Source organism: Ovis canadensis, chromosome 15 (assembly GCF_042477335.2).
Source record: "Ovis canadensis isolate MfBH-ARS-UI-01 breed Bighorn chromosome 15, ARS-UI_OviCan_v2, whole genome shotgun sequence".
NCBI lineage: Eukaryota > Metazoa > Chordata > Mammalia > Artiodactyla > Bovidae > Ovis > Ovis canadensis.
Window position 1 is genome coordinate 59,967,254 of NC_091259.1, and position 21,193 is coordinate 59,988,446.

General features: G+C 39.0%; 1 protein-coding gene across 5 annotated transcripts in view; it reads right to left on the bottom strand.

Moving 5' to 3' along the window:
* FAM168A (family with sequence similarity 168 member A) overlaps positions 1-21,193 on the bottom strand; it is a 206,907-nt gene that overhangs the window by 76,324 nt on the left and 109,390 nt on the right. The gene's annotated exons all lie outside the window — the stretch shown is intronic.

Here is a 21,193-nt window from a genome sequence, read left to right on the forward strand (position 1 = left end):
CAACTATTTTGAGCCTCTGAAAATTAACCAAAGGCATATATCAAACTGAGAAATGGTAATATAAGAAGAATTACTGAACCATATCAAGAACAGTGAGAATCTGTATCATTTTAGGCTCAAGCTGCTCCTACCCTCTAGCCCCCAACTCCCTGGAATAATTCCATCAGGCCAGGCCAGAAGGATAACTTGCCAGAGTGGACTGATTTAATTTGACGCTGAGTGTAGACCATTTTCTCTGGATACTGCCCAGAGTCATTGTCAAAAACAATAGAGGGACAATCTGGGGGAACAATAGTAAACTATCCAGGAAGGCCACTACCGCAGCTGGCCTAAGGTCGTAATACTGGTTAGGGCAGGCAATAGGCCTGCAGATAAGCCAGAAATTTTAAAAGGAGTCCTTGGGAACAAAAAAATGAGACCCACTATGGAATCCCTGGTGATGTGTAAGGTTTCATACATGCTAAGGAGAAACTGGAGCAGTTCTAGGTATCTATAGACCCAATGTGAATATAAGGCGTTGAACACACTGAAAGTAAAGGCTGGAGCAGAATTGCAAAAATTGCCTGAACTTTGAATGCATTCTCCCATCAACAAACAAATCCATCAACAAAGGGTGAAAGATTTCCTGGCCTAGGGCTGAAACCAGTCATTGTTGACCACTAAACTATGCTGACCCAGGGGTGACCTTCAGGAAGCCTAGTTTAAAATTAAAATAATATTAAAAAAAATATTCTCTGGTGGTCCAGTGGCTAAGACTCCATGTTCCCAATGCAGGGAGCCTGGGTTTGATCCCTTCGTCAGGGAAGTAGATCTCATATGCCACAACTGAGAGTTTGCATGCTGTTAAAGATCCTGATTGCTGTAACTAAAAGAACCCACATGCTACAAGGAAGACTGAAGATCCCATGTGTGGCAACACATAAGACCCAGCACAGTCACATACATAAAGATTAAGAAAGAAAGAAAGAAACTCCTTTCACAGAGACTTTCTTTAAATAAATATATATGACCAGAATAAACTACTTGCATGTTAAATAAATAAATGTTCATGGTTAAAAAAAGAGACATCAGCAGTCACACACTACAAAGATAGGCACTATGAAGTAGTCTTGTTAGGGGAAGCACACTAACTGAAACCTCCCACCCTGGTCAGGCACCATAGTAACCATTTACATGAGTTGTTTTATGACAGGAGATCCTGGTAAGGAATACAGAACTAATAAGCCACCACCAACCAGGAGTTCAGGAAAGGTCAAAAGGAGACACCATGTGTCCGTCTACTTCCCAGAATCCCTCTCGCTAGCATCCATCTTGGCTGAGCAATGCATGCGCCACCAGGAAAGACTCTGAATTAGAATGACTGGCCAAAGACAACCCGGAAACTAATCCCATCACCATAAAATCTGAGACTGCGAGCCACGTGGCAGAGCAGTTCTCCTGGGTTCCCTTACCCTACTGCTCTCCATCCGGGTGCCCTTTCCCAATAAAATCTCTTGCTTTGTCAGCACATGTGTCTCTTCAGACAATTCATTTCTGAGTGTTAGACAAGAGCCCAGTTTCAGGCCCTGGAAGGGGTCTCCCTTCCTGCAACAGTCTGAGCATGTACTAAAGAAACCAAAAAAGAGGGGTTAAAAAAACAAATGCAACAGCCCTCCCATTCCTTAGTGGTGGAAGAATCTGAATCAAGAGTTGCTACATTATATTATCTACAACACAGTTTTTCAACCAAAAAAATCATAAAACATGCAGACACTGGAATGACCCATTTACGGGGGGGATAAAAGGAGACTATAGATATTAGAATCAAAAGATAAATATTTCAAAGCACCTATTGGAAATTTTTTTAAATAAAGAAAACCATATTTAAAGAACTAAATGAAAGTATGATGATAATTACTTATCAAATAGAGAAATCAATAAACAGCAATTACAAAAAGAACCAAATGAAAATTGTATTCTGAAATCAAACATTCAAGAGGACTCAAAACAAATCTGAGTTGACAGAAGAAAGAATCATCAAATTCAAAGATGGATGAATACAGATAATGCTATCTGCAAAACAAAAAGAAAAAATGAAAAATAAAGTCAGAGACCTGTGGGAAACTATGGAACAAACCAACATACAAGTAAAGGGATTTCTAAAGAGAGGAAAGAAAGGAGTAGAAAAAATATCTGAAGATATAATCACCAAAAGCTCCTCAAAATTGATTTTAAAAACATACATTACACTACACCCAAGATGGTGAACTCCAAGTGGGCTAAACACAAAAAGAGACACATTTGTACACATCATAGTAAAAACCATTGAAAGCCAAAGAGAAAATTTTGAAAGTGGCAAGAGAAGAAAACTTATGAGATAAAAGGGGACAACAATAAGATTAAGGTTAACAGCTCACTTCTCATTAGAAACAATGGAGGCCAGAGGCAGTGGAATAATAAATCAAATGCACTGAATGAAAAAAAGTTTACCAATCACAATTTGTGACCCCAGTAAAACCATCATTCAAAATTAAAGGCAAAAATAAAGACATTCCCAAATAACTAACAACTAAGATAATTCACTGACAGCAACCTCCCTTTCCAAAAACCCTAAAGACATACTAAAGCCTTCTGGCTGAAAGGAAATGGCACTACAGAGTAATTCAAATCCACATGAAAAGAAAAGAGCACGGGTAAAGGCTATTACATAGGTAAAAATAAAGATAACATAAATATTTTTCTTTTTCTCTTAAAAGACAGTTATGTAAAATAATAACTTTAAAACTACATTGTTGCATCTATGACATAAAAAATTTACTGTACAGAAAAACAAGACCCCAAAGTAAAAGAGAGGAAAAATGGAGCTACACTGGAACAAAGTTTCTACATTTTACTGAAATTATGTTAGTTTATAATGTGAAGTACATTGATTGTATATGTGTTTTCTTCTTTTTTTCTTTTGGCTGCACCATAGGCATGCAGAATCTTAGTTCCCTGCTGCTGCTGCTAAGTCGCTTCAGTCATGTCCGACTCTGCACGACCCCATAGACGGCAGCCCACCAGGCTCTCCCATCCCTGGGATTTTCCAGGCAAGAACACTGGAGTGGGTTGCCATTTCCTTCTCCAAGATCAGGGACCAAATCTGTGCCTTCTGCACTGGCAGCACTGTCTTAACCACTGAAACACCAGGGAAGTCCCAGACTGTTTGCACATGAAGTAGATTATAATGTGTATGTTATAATATGTAATGTGCAATAAAGATACATATTTAATCCCCAAAACAACCACTAAGAAAATAACTTCCAAAGTTTATTAATAACAGTATCAACAGTAAAAAAGAACAAACTACTGATACATACCATAGCATTAATTAACCTAAAAAATATTGTGCTAACTGAAAGAAGCCAGAACAAAAGACAGCATATTATGTGATTCCATTTATACGAAATGTTCAGAAAAGGCAAATCATGGGGCAGATAGATATTTGTTCACCTAGGACCTGGAGCAGAAATGGAGGTTGACAGCAAATGAGAGCAAGAGATCTCTTTGGGGTAATTCAAAATGGTTTAAACTAGATTTTGGTGACAGTTGCACAACTCAGTAAAATGACTGAACAGCACTGAATAGTATACTTAAAATGGGTGAATTTTACCATATATGTTATACCTCAATAAAGCTATTAAAATAACACAAATTCGTGATTCTTGAATCATCAAGGAAAAAATATAGAATTTTTTAATGCACTAAAAGGAATTAAGTCATTTAATGCAATATCCTCATTTATACACATGAACTGAAATCTCTTGTGACAAAGCTCTGAGCAAAGTGTTACTAAGTCAGAGATAACAGGACATAATTCCCGTCCCTGAGGTGTTTGTATGGGGAAGAAAAACACAAAAACTAACAATAGCAAAATTGTACTGTTATTATACAGAATGCTAGAATTTAAAGAAAGAACAGCTTACTAAAGGATGGGGGGGGGGGGAAGGGAGATGTTCTGATTGCCACTAGATGGCAATATGCTCAGTTAAACGATTCTATTCCCCAGTCTCTCCTGTAGTTCAGTGAGGCTATGTGATTAGCTCTGCTCAATGAGATGTAACTGAAATATATTGTATAGGACTTACACTTAAAGGCTGCTTAAAGGGATCACTGTTAGCTTGGGGGAGGTGTCTTTCCTTCTCCTCTTCCTCATACCTGCTATCTGGAATTAAGACATGCTGACTGGAGCTCATCAACCTTTTCTGTGATGTGACCTTGAGAACAGAAGTCTCAAACCAAGGATGACAGAAGAAACCTGGATCCTTGATCATTTCAGCCCTGGACTACCTTTTTACTGTTTCACATGAGAAAATAAAACCCTATGTTTTTAAACTATTGTTATTTTAGATTTATTATATGTAGCTGAACCTAATCTTGTTTAATTAAGGAGAGAGATATATAAGATTTCAAAAGAATGCTATTTGATCTGTTTTGAAGGATGACAGGAATTCTACAGAGAGAGGAGAAGGAAAGGTCATTTGTGAAATTATACAATGAGAGAGCAAGGCACATTCAGAGAACACTGTATAGTTCTGAAAAGCTGTAACAGAACTGCAGGGAAAACATGGCAGGAATATTTTCATCCTGTACCCATTTCTCAATTGTGTCCTCTCAGCTCTTATGAAGGATCTCAGAGAATTCTCTGGTGGTACAGTGATTAGGACTCCATGCTTTCACCATCGAGGGCACAAGATCAATCCCTGGTGAGGGAACTGAGATCCCACAAGCTGTGTGGTGCAGTCCAAATAATAATAAAAAAAATCTCAGAAAGCCAGATTGGGCATGGCTACAGGCCATTGGGCTTCCCTCGTGGCTCAGTAAAGCGTCTGCCTGCAGTACGGGAGACCTGGGTTCGATCCCTGGGTTGGGAAGATGCCCTGGAGAAGGAAATGGCAACCCACTCCAGTACTCTTGCCTGGAAAATTCCATGGACTGAGGAGCCTGGCGGGCTACAGTCCATGGGGTCGCAAAGAGTCGGACACCACTAAGCGACTTCACTTTCACTTTTCACAGGCCATTTTATGATCCCAGGACTCTCTGAAACTTCTTAGTTATAAATACTTGTGGCTGTAATCTGCCTGCCCAATTCTTTTCTTCCTGATATATTTTAAGCAACATAAGGTTGAGGGACCATATCTGTTTTATTCACCACTGAATTTTCAGTAAAGGGCTTGGTATAAAGCAGGGTGCACAGTAAAGATTTTCAACTAGATGAATGAATTAACTAGTGGGTAAGTTAAAAGAAAGCTTTTACTGGAATTCAACAGTTTAATATCACGTCGCTCAGTCGTGTCCAACTCTTTGCGACCCCATGAACCGCAGAAAAATGAAGTCAGCCATTGTTTCCACTGTTTCCTCATCTATTTGCCATGAAGATGGGACCAGATGCCATGATCTTAGTTTTCTGAATGTTGAGCTTTAAGCCAAGTTCTTACCAAATTGAGGAAAACTGTTTCAGTGTTAGTTCTCCTTAATTCTGTACACAAGGAAGCCCATTTTTATCGTAGTAATCTATTTCTTTATACTGTCTGCCAAATGTAGTCAGACTGCACATTCTATTACTGCATTTCACAGTTGTGTATGTTATCATTTTGTCTCAGAAAACATTTCAATTTAAAGATGAAAGAAGGAGCACTCTGATTTCTAGGAATCAGCCACGAGGATCTCAATATCAAAAAGGCTTCCAGAGATAACAGCTCTTTTCATGTAAAAGCTTAATACCACCTCTGTGCCTACCTGTAAATGAAATGCAGAGATTCCTGATACCTAGAACAAAGTCAAGCACAAAGTAGGTACTTTGAAAATATTTGCTGAATAAATGCAGTTTCACAACCACATAATACAATGACCTTAAATTATCACACAACTCTAAAGCAAAATTATAATTTGCTGGAAATGGGTTGCTGTGGCCAGGCTTGCTACCCCAAACTATAAGAAACAGTGATCAGGCATTTCTAGAGAGACTATGAATCAACAATGCTCAGAGAGCCCCTCTCTAATGTTTACAAGAGGCTAGATTTGCAATGCAAAAATGTAACCAAATTTTATCTTCTTAGATAAGGCTTGTGACAGTAAAAAAAAACAGTGGTGCTCCCTTTAAAAAGTACAAGTGCCATATTACCCATCACATTTAGGTGGAGAGAGAAAGTGGAAGAGGATTATGATCATAACACCCAATAGCTTTACTGACTTTTATTTATTTTTATTTTATTTTATTTAGAAGAGAAGACTAAGGCACAGGGAAAGGAAAAGACTACCCTAGAAATACATGGCAAATCAGGGTTGTGGACAGGTGCCCTGAACAAAACCCAGGTCTCCTGCCCTTAAACTGGAGACTTCCCATTGTATCACCTTGGTACCATCCTCAGGATAGACAGATAATCAAACAATTAGATGGAAAGACAAATGAACAAATAAGGTGTATGATAATGTAGTTCCAGGAATGCCCTTCTGCCCTTTTGCTGGTCCTTTATCTTTCTTGGCATTTTAGATCCATCTGTTATGAAATATAGGATACTAAGGGAATATAAAGAAATGCAGGTATTTGTTTGAAGAACCCATTCAGTCAAAGTGTAATCAGAATATTTTAGTTCTCTGAAGCAAACCCATGAAGCCCACTATATTGGGAATTCTCAACAGCAAGTTTATAGCACCCAAAGTTATTACCTTTCCCGGGGAAGTAATATGTGCAAAAGTGTTGCCAAGCAATTTCATATAGTGAATGGTTAAGAACATAGGGTTTTAAGCCACAGTAGCTGTGAAGCCTTGGATGGCTTACTTGTTTCCTCGTCTGTACAGTGGAAATACTAGAGGTAATTACATTCTAGGATTCTTGAGGGGATTAAATGAGACAACACATGTTTTGCCAGAATACATGTAAACATTTAACAAATGGTGGCTTTATCATTATTTCATCTTAGGAAACATCCTCATCACACATGATTTTCAATGACCTGGGATCCATAATGTCCATAGGTTTCCCCAGGACTGTAGACTATCCTCCTCCCAGGTGTTCGGTTTTAGATCTTACTCAAAAGAGTAAGACAGGTACTAGTCAACTTGAGGCTACCTACTGTACTGTGCTAAATTGCTTCAGTTCAGTTCAGTCGCTCAGTCATGTCCCACTCTTTGCAACCCCATGAACTGCAGCACGCCAGGCCTCCCTGTCCATCACCAACTCCCGGAGTCCACCCAAACCTATGTCCATTGAGTCGGTGATGCCATCCAGCCATCTCATCCTCTGTCATCCCCTTCTCCTCTTGCCTTCAATCTTTCCCAGCATCAGGGTCTTTTCCAATGAGTCAACTCTTCGCATCAGGTGGCCAGAGTACTGGAGTTTCAGCTTCAGCATCAGTCCTTCCAATGAACACCCAGGACTGATCTCCTTTAGGATGGAATAGTTGGATCTCCTTGCAGTCCAAGGGACTCTCAAGAGTCTTCTCTAACACCACAGTTCAAAAGCATCAATTCTTCTGTGCTCAGCTTTCTTTATAGTCCAATTCTTACATCCATACATGACCACTGGAAAAACCATAGCCTTGACTAGACGGACCTTTGTTGGCAAAGTAATATCTCTGCTTTTTTTTTTTAGTTTTTTATTTTTTTAATTTTAAAATCTTTAATTCTTACCTGTGTTCCCAAACATGAACCCCCCTCCCACCTCCCTCCCCATAACATTTCTGTGGGTCATCCCCATGCACCAGCCCCAAGCATGGTGTATCCTGCATCAGACATAGACTGGCGATTCAATTCTTACATGATAGTATACATGTTAGAATGCCATTCTCCCAAATCATCCCACCCTCTCCCTCTCCCTCTGAGTCCAAAAGTCCGTTATACACATCTGTGTCTTTTTTCCTGTCTTGCATACAGGGTCGTCATTGCCATCTTTCTAAATTCCATATATATGTGTTAGTATACTGTATTGGTGTTTTTCTTTCTGGCTTACTTCACTCTGTGTAATCGGCTCCAGTTTCATCCATCTCATCAGAACTGATTCAAATGAATTCTTTTTAATTCTTTATTCTTTTTAATGAGTAATACTCCATTGTGTATATGTATCACAGCTTTCTTATCCATTCATCTGCTGATGGACATCTAGGTTGTTTCCATGTCCTGGCTATTATAAGCAGTGCTGCGATGAACATTGGGGTACATGTGTCTCTTTCGATTCTGGTTTCCTCGGTGTGTATGCCCAGCAGTGGGATTGCTGGGTCATAAGGCAGTTCTATTTGCAATTTTTTAAGGAATCTCCACACTGTTCTCCATAGTGGCTGTACCAGTTTGCATTCCCACCAACAGTGTAGGAGGGTTCCCTTTTCTCCACACCCTCTCCAGCATTTATTGCTTGCAGATTTTTGGATCGCAGCCATTCTGACTGGTGTGAAGTGGTACCTCATTGTGGTTTTGATTTGCATTTCTCTGATAATGAGTGATGTTGAGCATCTTTTCATGAGTTTGTTAGCCATCCGTATGTCTTCTTTGGAGAAATGTCTATTTAGTTCTTTGGCCCATTTTTTGATTGGGTCGTTTATTTTTCTGGAATTGAGTGCATAAGTTGCTTGTATATTTTTGAGATTAGTTGTTTGTCAGTTGCTTCATTTGCTATTATTTTCTCCCATTCAGAAGGCTGTCTTTTCACCTTGCTTATATTTTCCTTTGTTGTGCACAGGCTTTTAATTTTAATTAGATCCCATTTGTTTATTTTTGCTTTTATTTCCAGAATTCTGGGAGGTGGGTCATAGAGGATCCTGCTGTGATTTATGTCTGAGAGTGTTTTGCCTATGTTCTCCTCTAGGAGTTTTATAGTTTCTGGTCTTACATTTAGATCTTTAATCCATTTTGAGTTTATTTTTGTGTGCGGTGTTAGAAAGTGATCTAGTTTCATTCTTTTACAAGTGGTTGACCAGTTTTCCCAGCACCACTTGTGAAAGAGATTGTCTTTACTCCATTGTATATTCTTGCCTCCTTTGTCAAAGATAAGGTGTCCATATGTGTGTGGATTTATCTCTGGGCTTTCTATTTTGTTCCATTGATCTATATGTCTGTCTTTGTGCCAGTACCATACTGTTTTGATGACTGTGGCTTTGTAGTAGAGCCTGAAGTCAGGCAAGTTGATTCCTCCAGTTCCATTCTTCTTTCTCAAGATTGCTTTGGCAATTCGAGGTTTTTTGTATTTCCATACAAATCTTGAAATTATTTGTTCTAGTTCTGTGAAAAATATGGCTGGTAGCTTGATAGGGATTGTATTGAATTTGTAAATTGCTTTGGGTAGTATACTCATGTTCACTATATTGATTCTTCCAATCCATCAACATGGTATATTTCTCCATCTATTAGTGTCCTCTTTGATTTCTTTCATCAGTGTTTTATAGTTTTCTATATATAGGTCTTTAGTTTATTTGGGTAGATATATTCCTAAGTATTTTATTCTTTTCGTTGCAATGGTGAATGGAATTGTTTCCTTAATTTCTTTTTCTACTTTCTCATTATTAGTGTATAGGAATGCAAGGGATTTCTGGGTGTTGATTTTATATCCTGCAACTTTACTATATTCGTTGATTAGCTCTAGTAATTTTCTGGTGGAGTCTTTAGGGTTTTCCATGTAGAGGATCATGTCATCTGCAAACAGTGAGAGTTTTACTTCTTCTTTTCCAATTTGGATTCCTTTTATTTCTTTTTCTGCTCTGATTGCTGTGGCCAAAACTTCCAAAACTATGTTGAATAGTAGCGGTGAAAGTGGACACCCTTGTCTTGTTCCTGACTTTAGGGGAAATGCTTTCAATTTTTCACCATTGAGGATAATGTTTGCTGTGGGTTTGTCATATATAGCTTTTCTTACGTTGAGGTATGTTCCTTCTATTCCTGCTTTCTGGAGAGTTTTTATCATAAATGGATGTTGAATTTTGTCAAAGGCCTTCTCTGCATCTATTGAGATAATCATATGGTTTTTATTTTTCAACTTGTTAATGTGGTGAATTACATTGATTGATTTGTGGATATTGAAGAATCCTTGCATCCCTGGAATAAAGCCCACTTGGTCATGGTGTATGATCTTTTTAATGTGTTGTTGGATTCTGATTGCTAGAATTTTGTTGAGGATTTTTGCATCTATGTTCATCAGTGATATTGGCCTGTAGTTTTCTTTTTTTGTGACATCTTTGTCAGGTTTTGGTATTAGGGTGATGGTGGCCTCATATAATGAGTTTGGAAGTTTACCTTCCTCTGCAATTTTCTGGAAGAGTTTGAGGAGGATAGGTGTTAGCTCTTCTCGAAATTTTTGGTAGAATTCAGCTGTGAAGCCATCTGGACCTGGGCTTTTGTTTGCTGGAAGATTTCTGATTACAGTTTCAATTTCCGTGCTTGTGATGGGTCTGTTAAGATTTTCTATTTCTTCCTGGTTCAGTTTTGGAAAATTGTACTTTTCTAAGAATTTGTCCATTTCTTCCACGTTGTCCATTTTATTGGCATACAACTGCTGATAGTAGTCTCTTATGATCCTTTGTATTTCTGTGTTGTCTGTTGTGATCTCTCCATTTTCATTTCTAATTTTATTGATTTGATTTTTCTCTCTTTGCTTCTTGATGAGTCTGGCTAATGGTTTGTCAATTTTATGTATCCTTTCAAAGAACCAGCTTTTGGCTTTGTTGATTTTTGCTATGGTCTCTTTTGTTTCTTTTGCATTTATTTCTGCCCTAATTTTTAAGATTTCTTTCCTTCTACTAACTCTGGGGTTCTCCAATTCTTCCTTTTCTAGTTGCTTTAGTTGTAGAGTTAGGTTATTTATTTGACTTTTTTCTTGTTTCTTGAGGTATGCCTGTATTGCTATGAACTTTCCTCTTAGCACTGCTTTTATAGTGTCGCACAGGTTTTGGGTTGTTGTGTTTTCATTTTCATTCATTTCTATGCATATTTTGATTTCTTTTTTGATTTCTTCTGTGATTTGTTGGTTATTCAGAAGTGTGTTGTTCAACCTGCATATGTTGGAATTTTTAATAGTTTTTCTCCTGTAATTGAGATCTAATCAATGCATTATGGTCAGAAAAGATGCTTGGAATGATTTCGATTTTTTTGAATTCATCAAGTTTAGATTTATGGCCCAGGATGTGATCTATCCTGGAGAAAGTTCCATGAGCACTTGAAAAAAAGGTGAAATTCATTGTTTTGGGGTGAAATGTCCTATAGATATCAATTAGGTCTAACTGATCTAATGTATCATTTAAAGTTTGCGTTTCTCTGTTAATTTTCTGTTTAGTTGATCTGTCCATAGGTGTGAGTGGGGTATTAAAGTCTCCCACTATTATTGTGTTATTGTTGATTTCCCCTTTCATACTTGTTAGCATTTGTCTTACATATTGCGGTGCTCCTATATTGGGTGCATATATATTTATAATTGTTATATCTTCTTGGATTGATCCTTTGATCATTATGTAGTGGCCTTCTTTGTCTCTTTTCACAGCCTTTGTTTTAAAGTCTATTTTATCGGATATGAGTATTGCCACTCCTGCTTTCTTTTGGTCTCTATTTGCGTGGTATATCTTTTTCCAGCCCTTCACTTTCAGTCTGTATGTGTCCCTTGTTTTGAGGTGGGTCTCTTGTAAGCAGCATATAGAGGGGTCTTGTTTTTGTATCCATTCAGCCAGTCTTTGCCTTTTGGTTGGGGCGTTCAACCCATTTACGTTTAAGGTAATTATTGATAAGTATGATCTCGTTACCATTTACTTTATTGTTTTGGGTTCGGGTTTATACACCCTTTTCGTGTTTCCTGTCTAGAGAATATCCTTTAGAATTTGTTGGAGAGCTGGTTTGGTGGTGCTGAATTCTCTCAGCTTTTGCTTGTCTGTAAAGCTTTTGATTTCTCCTTCGTATTTGAATGAGATCCTTGCTGGGTACAGTAATCTGGGCTGTAGGTTATTGTCTTTCATCACTTTAAGTATGTCTTGCCATTCCCTCCTGGCCTGAAGAGTTTCTATTGAAAGATCAGCTGTTATCCTTATGGGAATCCCCTTGTGTGTTATTTGTTGTTTTTCCCTTGCTGCTTTTAATATTTGTTCTTTGTGTTTGATCTTTGTTAATTTGATTAATATGTGTCTTGGGGTGTTTTGCCTTGGGTTTATCCTATTTGGAACTCTGTGTTTCTTGGACTTGGGTGATTATTTCCTTCCCCATTTTAGGGAAGTTTTCAACTATTATCTCCTCAAGGATTTTCTCATGATCTTTCTTTCTGTCTTCTTCTTCTGGGACTCCTATAATTCGAATGTTGGAGCGTTTCATATTGTCCTGGAGGTCTCTGAGATTGTCCTCGTTTCTTTTAATTCGTTTTTCTTGTTTCCTCTCTGATTCATTTATTTCTACCATTCTATCTTCTATTTCACTAATCCTATCTTCTGCCTCCGTTATTCTACTATTTGTTGCCTCCAGAGTGTTTCTGATCTCATTTATTGCATTATTCATTATATTTTGACTCTTTTTTATTTCTTCTAGGTCCTTGTTAAACCTTTCTTGCATCTTCTCAATCCTTGTCTCTAGGCTATTTATCTGTGATTCCATTTTGATTTCAAGATTTTGGATCATTTTCACTATCAATATTCGGAATTCCTTCTCAGGTAGATTCCCTACTTCTTCCTCTTTTGTTTGGTTTGGTGGCAACTCTCCTGTTCCTTTACCTGCTGAGTATTCCTCTGTCTCTTCATCTTGGTTATATTGCTGTGTTTGTGGTGGCCTTTTTATATTCTGGTAATTTGTGGAGTTCTCTTTATTATGGAGCTTCCTCACTGTGGGTGGGGTTCTATCAGTGGCTTGTCAAGGTTTCCTGGTTAGGGAGGCTTGTGTTGGAGTTCTGGTGGGTGGAGCTGGGTTTCTTCCCTCTGGAGTGCAGTGGAGTGACCAGTAATGGGTCATGAGACATCAAAGGTTTTGGAATAATTTTGAGCTGCCTGTATATTGAAGCTCAGGGGAGTGTTCCTGTGTTGCTGGAGAATTTGCATGGTATGTCTTGTTTTGGAACTTGTTGGCCCTTGGGTGGAGCTTGGTTTCAGTGTAGGTATGAAGGCATTTGATGAGCTCCTATTGCTTAATGTTCCCTGAATTCAAGAGTTCTCTAATGTTTTCAGGCTTTGGATTTAAGCCTCCTGCTTCTGGTTTTCAGTTTTATTTTTACAGTAGCCTCTAGACTTCTCCATCCATACAGCACTGATGATAAAACATCTAGGTTAAAGATGAAAAGTTTCTCCACATTGAGGGACACTCAGAGAGGTTCACTTCGCAGGAACAGTTGCATCTCCAAATGAAAATGAATTGTAGCATTCAGTAGAGGTAATTCCAGGCACTCAGCCAGAAATCTTGTTCTGCTCCTGTTGAAGCTTAACACCACCGAAGGCAGTGCGGATCCTATGAGGCAACCCGGCCCACAGAAGTGCAACGGTTTGTCTGTGCAAATAAAGTAGCATCACAGGCTAGATTCTCTGGAAGTGAATCCTAACCCCTATCTCTGCTTTTGAATGTGCTATCTAGGTTGGTTATAACTTTCCTTCCAAGGAGTAAGTGTCTTTTAATTTCATGGCTGCAATCACCATCTGCAGTAATTTTGGAGCCCAGAAAAATGAAGTCAGCCACTGTTTCCACTGTTTCCCTATCTATTTGCCATGAAGTGATGGGACCAGATGCCATGATCTTTGTTTTCTGAATGTTGAGCTTTAAACCAACTTTTTTACTCCCCTCTTTCACTTTCATCAAGAGACTCTTTAGTTCTTCTTCACTTTCTGCCATAGGGTGGTGTCATCTGCATATCTGAGGGTATTGATATTTCTCCCGGCAATCCTGATTTCAGCTTGTGCTTCCTCCAGCCCAGCATTTCTCATGATGTACTCTGCATATAAGTTAAATAAGCAGGGTGACAATATACAGCCTTGAAGTACTCCTTTTCCTATTTGGAACCAGTCTGTTGTTCCATGTCCAGTTCCAACTGTTGTTTCCTGACCTGCATACAGATTTCTCAAGAGCTTCAGTTGTGTCCAACTCTTTGAGACCCGATGGACTGTACCAGGCTCCTCTGTCCATGGGATTCTCCAGGCAAGAATACTGGGGGTGCCATTTCCTTCTCCCAGGGGATCTTCCTGCCCCAAAGAATGAACCCCTCATCTCTTATGTCTACCTGCTTTGTCAGGGGGGTTCTTTACCAGTAGTGCCACCTGGGGAGTGAGGTTACCTCTACAAGAAGACAATTACCTCTTCATCTATAAAATGGAAACTATCAACAAACTGTGGAAAATTCTTAAAGAGATGGGAATACCAGCCCATCTTACCTATCTCCTGAGAAACCTGTACGCAAGTCAAGAAGCAACAGTTAGAACCGGACATGGAACAGACTGGTTCCAAACTGGGAAAGGAATACGTCAAGGCTGTATATTGTCACCCTGTTTATTTAACTTATATGCAGAGTACATCATGCGAAATGTTGGGCTGGATGAAGCACAAGCTGGAATCAAGACTGCCGGGAGAAATATCAACAACCTCAGATATGCAGTTGATATCACCCTTATGGAAGAAAACAAAGAGGAACTAAAAGAGGGATGAAACTGAAAGAGAAGAGCAAAAAAGCTGGCTTAAAACTCAACATTCAGAAAACTAAGATCATGGCACCTGGTCTCATCACTCCACAGCAAATAGATGGGGAAACAGTGGAAACAATGGCTGACTTCATTTTTCTGGGCTCCAAAATCACTGCAGATGGTGACTGCAGCCATGAAATTAAAAGACACTTACTCCTTGGAAGGAAAGTTATGACCAACCTAGACAGCATACTAAAAAGCAGAGACATTACTTTGCCAACAAAGGTCCATCTAGGCAAAGCTATGGTTTTTCCAGTAGTCATGTATGGATGTGAGAATTGAATCAAAGAAGGCTGAGCACTGAAGAATTGATGCTTTTGAACTGCGGTGTTGAAGAAGACTCTTGAGAGTCCCTTGGACTGCAAGGAGATCAAAACCAGTCCATCCTGAAAAAAATCAACCCTGAATATTTATTGGAAAGACTTATGCTGAAGCTAAAGCTCCAATACTCTGGCCACCTGATGCAAAGAGCTGATTCATTTGAAAAGATCCTGATGCTGGGAGAAGATTGAAGGCAGGAGGAGAAGGGGATGACAGAAAATGAGATGGTTGGATGACATCATCAGCTCAATGAACATGAGTCTGAGCAAGCTCTGGGAGATGGTGAGGGACAGGGAGGCCTGGCATGCTGCAGTCCATGGGGTCACAAAGAGTTCAGTCAGGACTGAGTGACTGAACAGCAACCGTTTAGTATAAAAAGAATTGTTATGCAGATGAATAGGGAGCCATGAAGGATTATAGTAACAAAGTGACATAATCCTATCTGTGTTTTAGAACAATATTTCATGAGAAGATGGACGATGGAGAAACAGAAGGTCTGAACTAGAAAGAGCTGAAATAAAAAAGAAGGAAAGAATATAGGAAATACTTTATAGAGTTATAACTGACAGGATTTAGAAACTCTCTTATAAACTCTCTGTATGCAGTGCTTTATGTGGGGAAATAAGAGGTTTCTAAGGTAAGCAATGAAATATAGCATTCATTTTTGAACAAGCAGAGGCTGAGATGGCCAATAAACAACTGGGAATCTGGAAATATTGATCTCAGGGCCTATGACTGCTATGAACTAACTACCGACCAACCATTAAGTCCATTTGCTTAGAGTTCAGCAGAAGTAGTCTAGCAGGGGTATAAAGGCAATAAGGAATGAAGGAACGTGGAGGCAGAATAACAGCATGGCAGAATATGTTGTCAGATATAATTCACAGCAGAAATGGGTGCCCGTAAAGCATGTCTTTGGAACTGTCTCAGTTGCTGAAGAAGCAGGCCTGTTTGGCTCCCAGTATGCTTGCTTGCTTCTTTCTTTCCATCAATAAATCTTCACTAGGTCTTTATTTTATACCAGGCATTATTATCCCATATACCAGCATTAGGGATATAAAGATGAATAAGTTATGGTACAAGCCCTTAAGGACCCTGGAGCTAGTAAAGAAGAGGAACAAGTAAAGAGTCAAATAAGGATATCCATGTGCTATGGTAGAGAGGAGCATGCGGATCTAAAGAACCTAACGCCATGCACCCTTTCTCCAGTATATCTTCCCAGAATATTATATTAGCTAATGTTTATGAAGTGCTTAACTATGAGAGGAATTTTTCTTGGAGCTTTACATGTTCTTTAATTTTCACATCTACCTTATGAAGTAGGTATTATTTACTAACTCCATCTTACCCATGAGAAAACTCTCCTCTGAGTTCTCATTGTCCTCCCAAAGCATTCTATGTCATCACACAGTACTTTGTATCCTTGGGTTTAAAAAAAAAAAATACCCCTTAAGGACCAAGCTCTAATTTACTCATGTCTTTATCTCCCACAAGGCCCAACAGAGGACCAAGTATATGCTACAGGTATTCAGTATTTGCTGAACATCAAAATGACTGTTATGAAATCACTTTTAATGTTTAAGTTTTACATTATATCCTTTATAATGTAAGCCATTCTACAGCAATCATTTCCTGTCCATTGACATAAGAATGGATAAAGAAGATGTGGTACATGAAGAATTTATTTGGAGGGCAGCAATGGAGAAACAGACATAGAGAACAGACTTATGGACATGGAGAGAAGGGAGGAGAGGGTGAATGTATGGAGAGAGTAACATGGAAACTTACATTACCATACGTAAAATAAATAGCCAATGGGAAGTTGGGGCTCTGTATCAACCCAGAAGGGTGGATGGGGAGGGAGATGGGAGGGAGGTTCAAGAGGGAGGGGACATATGTATACGTATGGCTGATTCATGTTGAGGCTTGACAGAAAACAACAAAATTCTGTAAAGCAATTATCCTTCAATTAAAAAAATAAAAGAAGATGTGGTATACACACACACACACACGTGTGTGTGCCCACGCAATGGAATATTACTCAGCCATAAAAAAAAGAATGAAAAACCATCCTATGTAGCAACATGGATGCATCTAGAGATTGTCATACTGACTGAAGTAAGTGACACAGAAAAGGACAAATACTGTATGATATTACATGGAACCTAAAAAAATGGTATAAACGAACTTACTCATGAAACAGAAATAGAGTTACAGATCTAGAAAACAATCTTATGGTTATCAAGGGGGAAAGGAGGAAGACAAATTGGGAAATTGGGACTGACATACATACACTGTGCTGTGCTTAGTTGCTCAGCTGTATCCGACTCTTTGCAACTCCATGGACTGCAGCCCACCAGGCCCCTCTGTCTGTGGGGATTCTCCAGGCAAGAATATTAGAGTGGGTTGCAGTGTCCTCCTCCACGGGATCTTCTCAATCCAGAGATTGAACCCAGGTCTCCTGCATTGCAGGGGGATTCTTTACCATTAAGGGGATTCTTCCCTTACCAGGGAAGCCCAAGAATACTGAAGTGGGTAGCCTACCCCTTCTCCAGGAGAAATTCCTGACCCAGGAATCGAACCAGGGTCTCTTACATTGCAGGCAGATTCTTTACCAGTTGAGCTACCCGGGAAGCCCCATATACACACTACTATATAAAAAATAGATAATAAGAACCTACTGTATAGCACAGGGAACTCTACCAAGACTCTGTAATGACCTATATGAGAAAAATATCTAAAAGAGAGTGGATGGATGGATGTATATTTATAACTGATTCACTTTGCTGTACACCAGAAAGTAACAACATTATAAATCAACTATACCCCAATATTTTTTGTAAAAAATCATTTATTTATTCAGTAGATTCATATTAAGCATTTACTCTAAGTCAATTACTGGTGCCAGGTATAGACTAAACAGAAATAAACCATACACAGACCCTACCATTAGGCTTATTGTGGCAAAACCATAAATGTTGTCTATTGTTTAAGATGATCTATATTTTCTTCAGCTATTACACCCAGGTATCAATGTGTGCCTTCTGACTATTCAAACACTCAGTAGGAATAAACTATCATTTGAAAGAATAAATGAATGAATGATGGATACTGTGAACCTTAGACAAGGCATTGCTCTGGCCACTAGGACACTCAGGATTGAACCAAACCTTAGTAATAAGCAAGAACTTCTGGTTTCATTTATTCTGTTTTCCTTATTTCCCCCTTCATTATGAATCTCTTTATTTACTTTTGATCCTATTGTATTATGCATATTTTAAAAACTAATTCCCTCTAGGGGAAAAAAATGTTGAGTATGTAGTATTAAATCAATCAAACTTTGATGAGATGATGTGATGTGATCAGTTTCCTTCGTCAAGAAGCTCTGCTAAAGATCTGGAGACAAACCAGACCCCACTTGCAAGTCATCAGTGCAGCACTCAACTGCTCTGCTGCTGAGCTCTAATCAAGGAATTTTTTGCTGGAGGAACTATCTTGCTTCAAAGATGCTGAGGCCCCATTCTTGAAAATACCCCACTTTAAGTTTTCAGCCCTTGCACTGATGGACAGGGAGGCTCTGGAACTAGACAGACCATATGGTCTAGGCTCTTATCTCTGTCCCTGACCTATCAGTGACAAACCTCTTAGGATCTCGTATCTACTCCTCTCTACCCAATTCTTGGGGCTACTCTGAATATTCAAAGGGAAAGCAGAGGAGAAGACATTTCCTAAACTGTAGAGTACTACAGCACTGCAAGTGTTGAGGGAAAAGGGGTTCATCATTTGTAATACAATGCAAGGATGGCTGACCAAAATTTAGGCAACCAGTCTTGTAGGCACTGGACTTAAAACACTGGAGGGTTTTTTTGTTTGTGGTGATAAATATATATCATAAAATGTGCCATTTTAACTATTTTTAAGTATATAATTTTGTAGCATTAAGTACATTTACACTGTTATGCAAATCACCAACATCTATCTCCAGAACATCTCCACCTTCCCCATCTGAAACTCTGTACCCATAGACACTAACTCCTTATTTTCTCCACTCCCCAGTAACCACCATTCTATTTTCTATTTCACTAAAGCATAATGTTTTCAAGATTTATCCATGTTATAGCATGAAAATACTAGTTTTTAAAACATTCCAGACTTTTAATTTCAGATAAAGTTGATCACAAACTATAAGGTTGACCACCATTTACTTAGCTTTTCAAGATAAACTCAAAAGTTCACTGTAGGAATTTTTTCCTTCCAGTTCCCTTGAGATCTCCAATTTGATCTGCACTCTCGCACAAATATTTCCAACTACATATCATTTGGATGGAGTAACCGGCTACTCTGAAAATAAATTCCAACATGTTCATTAGGAAGCAAAATGACCCTTAATAAAAAATGTAATATTATATCAATGTTTGGATAAAGAAGACTGATGTTTAGAAGGAGATACTGATCTGCTTTGATATTACCAAACATTTTTAGGCAGGAGGACAAGTATGTATCTGTCTGTTTTTCATAATATGCCTATTGATATAAATGTTTGCTATTCCAAAGAAGCATGTTTTGGAGGATTTCCCTGGTGGTTCAGTGGTTAAGAATTTGCCTTCCACATGGCAGGCCAGACCTGTAGACCTGGGAAAGAGGAAGAAGGGTCTGCAGATCTCCACACTGCCTGCTGTGCTGTTGTGCAGGACATTTGGTGACAAGGAGAGGGATCTCTGGGGTGCAGGTGGTCCTGAACCAGTGGTCCCTGGGAAGCTTTGGGGTCAGGAAAAGCACCCTGGTGGGGTAGCTGTTTGGGGCATAAGTCAATTGCTGTGTTAGTACTGTCACAGTGCTTTTCTAATATACACTAGATTGACTTGTCATGTGTTAAACACACAATTGCTTTTTTATAGCTAGGTTTTCATATTCAATACATTTATTAATACCTTGAAAAAAATAAATAATCCACCTTCCAATGCAGGGGATGCAGGTTCTTAGGGAACTAAGATTCCACATGCTTTTGGGGTGGGGGGTGCGGGGGCAAGTAAGCTAGCATGTCACAACTAGAGAGAAGCCCTCGTGGCACTAGGGAAGACATCGTGCCATAACTAAGACCCAACACAGCCAAAAATAAATATTTAAAACAAACAAACAAAAAAACCAAGTAGCATCTTTTTAACATTGGCAAATGAAACTTCTATTGGATTATATTTTTATTTTGTACTGGAGTATAACCAATTGACAAACAATGTTGTGATAGTTTCAGGTGAACTGCAAGCACCTCAACCGTCATATACATACATGTATCCATCTCCCCACACTCCCCTCCCATCCAGGCTGCCACATAACATGGAGCAGAGTTCCCTGTGCTATTCAGTTGGTCCTTGTTGGTTATCCATTTTAAATATAGCAGTGTGTACATGTCCATCCCCAAATCCTTAACTATCTCTTCTCCCAAGCAATCATAAGTTCATTTTCCAAGTCTGTGAGTCTCTTTCTGTTTTGTAAGTAAATTCATTTGTATCATTTTAGATTCCACATATAAGGGATGTCATATGATATTTTTCCTCTCTGTCTGACTGACTTCACTCAGTATGACAATCCCTAGGTCCATCCATGTTGCTGCAAATGGCATTATTTCATTCTTTTTAATGGCTGAGTAATATTTACATTGTATGTATGTACCACATCTTTATCCATCACATGGATTATTTTTCAACCAGCAAATCATATCTTATTCCAAATGTCACTGGAAGGATCTCAAAGATCATTTAATTCAAGCCTTTCATTTTGCAACAGAGAAAACAGAGACCCAGTAACTTGCTCAAAGTGACACAGCAAGTCAGTAACAGATCCAGGACTGCACCTCAGGCCTGCAGACTTGCAAGCAGAAGAGTGACAGTGAGGCCGCTTTTGTACCCAAAGGAAAAGAGATCTCCTCTGCTTACTGGTTAGTTCAAAGTCACTGAGCCCTTGCAATGGGAGATCAAAGACTCTGAATCAGGAGCTGCTGCATCCAAACAGTAAAGACTAAATACCAGGCCAAATCCTTTGTCTCAGGACAAAAAGGTTCAGAAAAACCTGGCAGAACCACCTTTATTAGGTACAAAGGCCCCAGGATGCTCTGGGCTACAGTCCTGTGCACAGGATCAGTAAGCAATTTACCTTGATGAAGCTGGAATAAAAAAGGAAAAAAGGAGGATGGGAGAAAAGGAGAGTTAGATTCCTGCCTAACAGCAACAACACTCTTGAGAAAG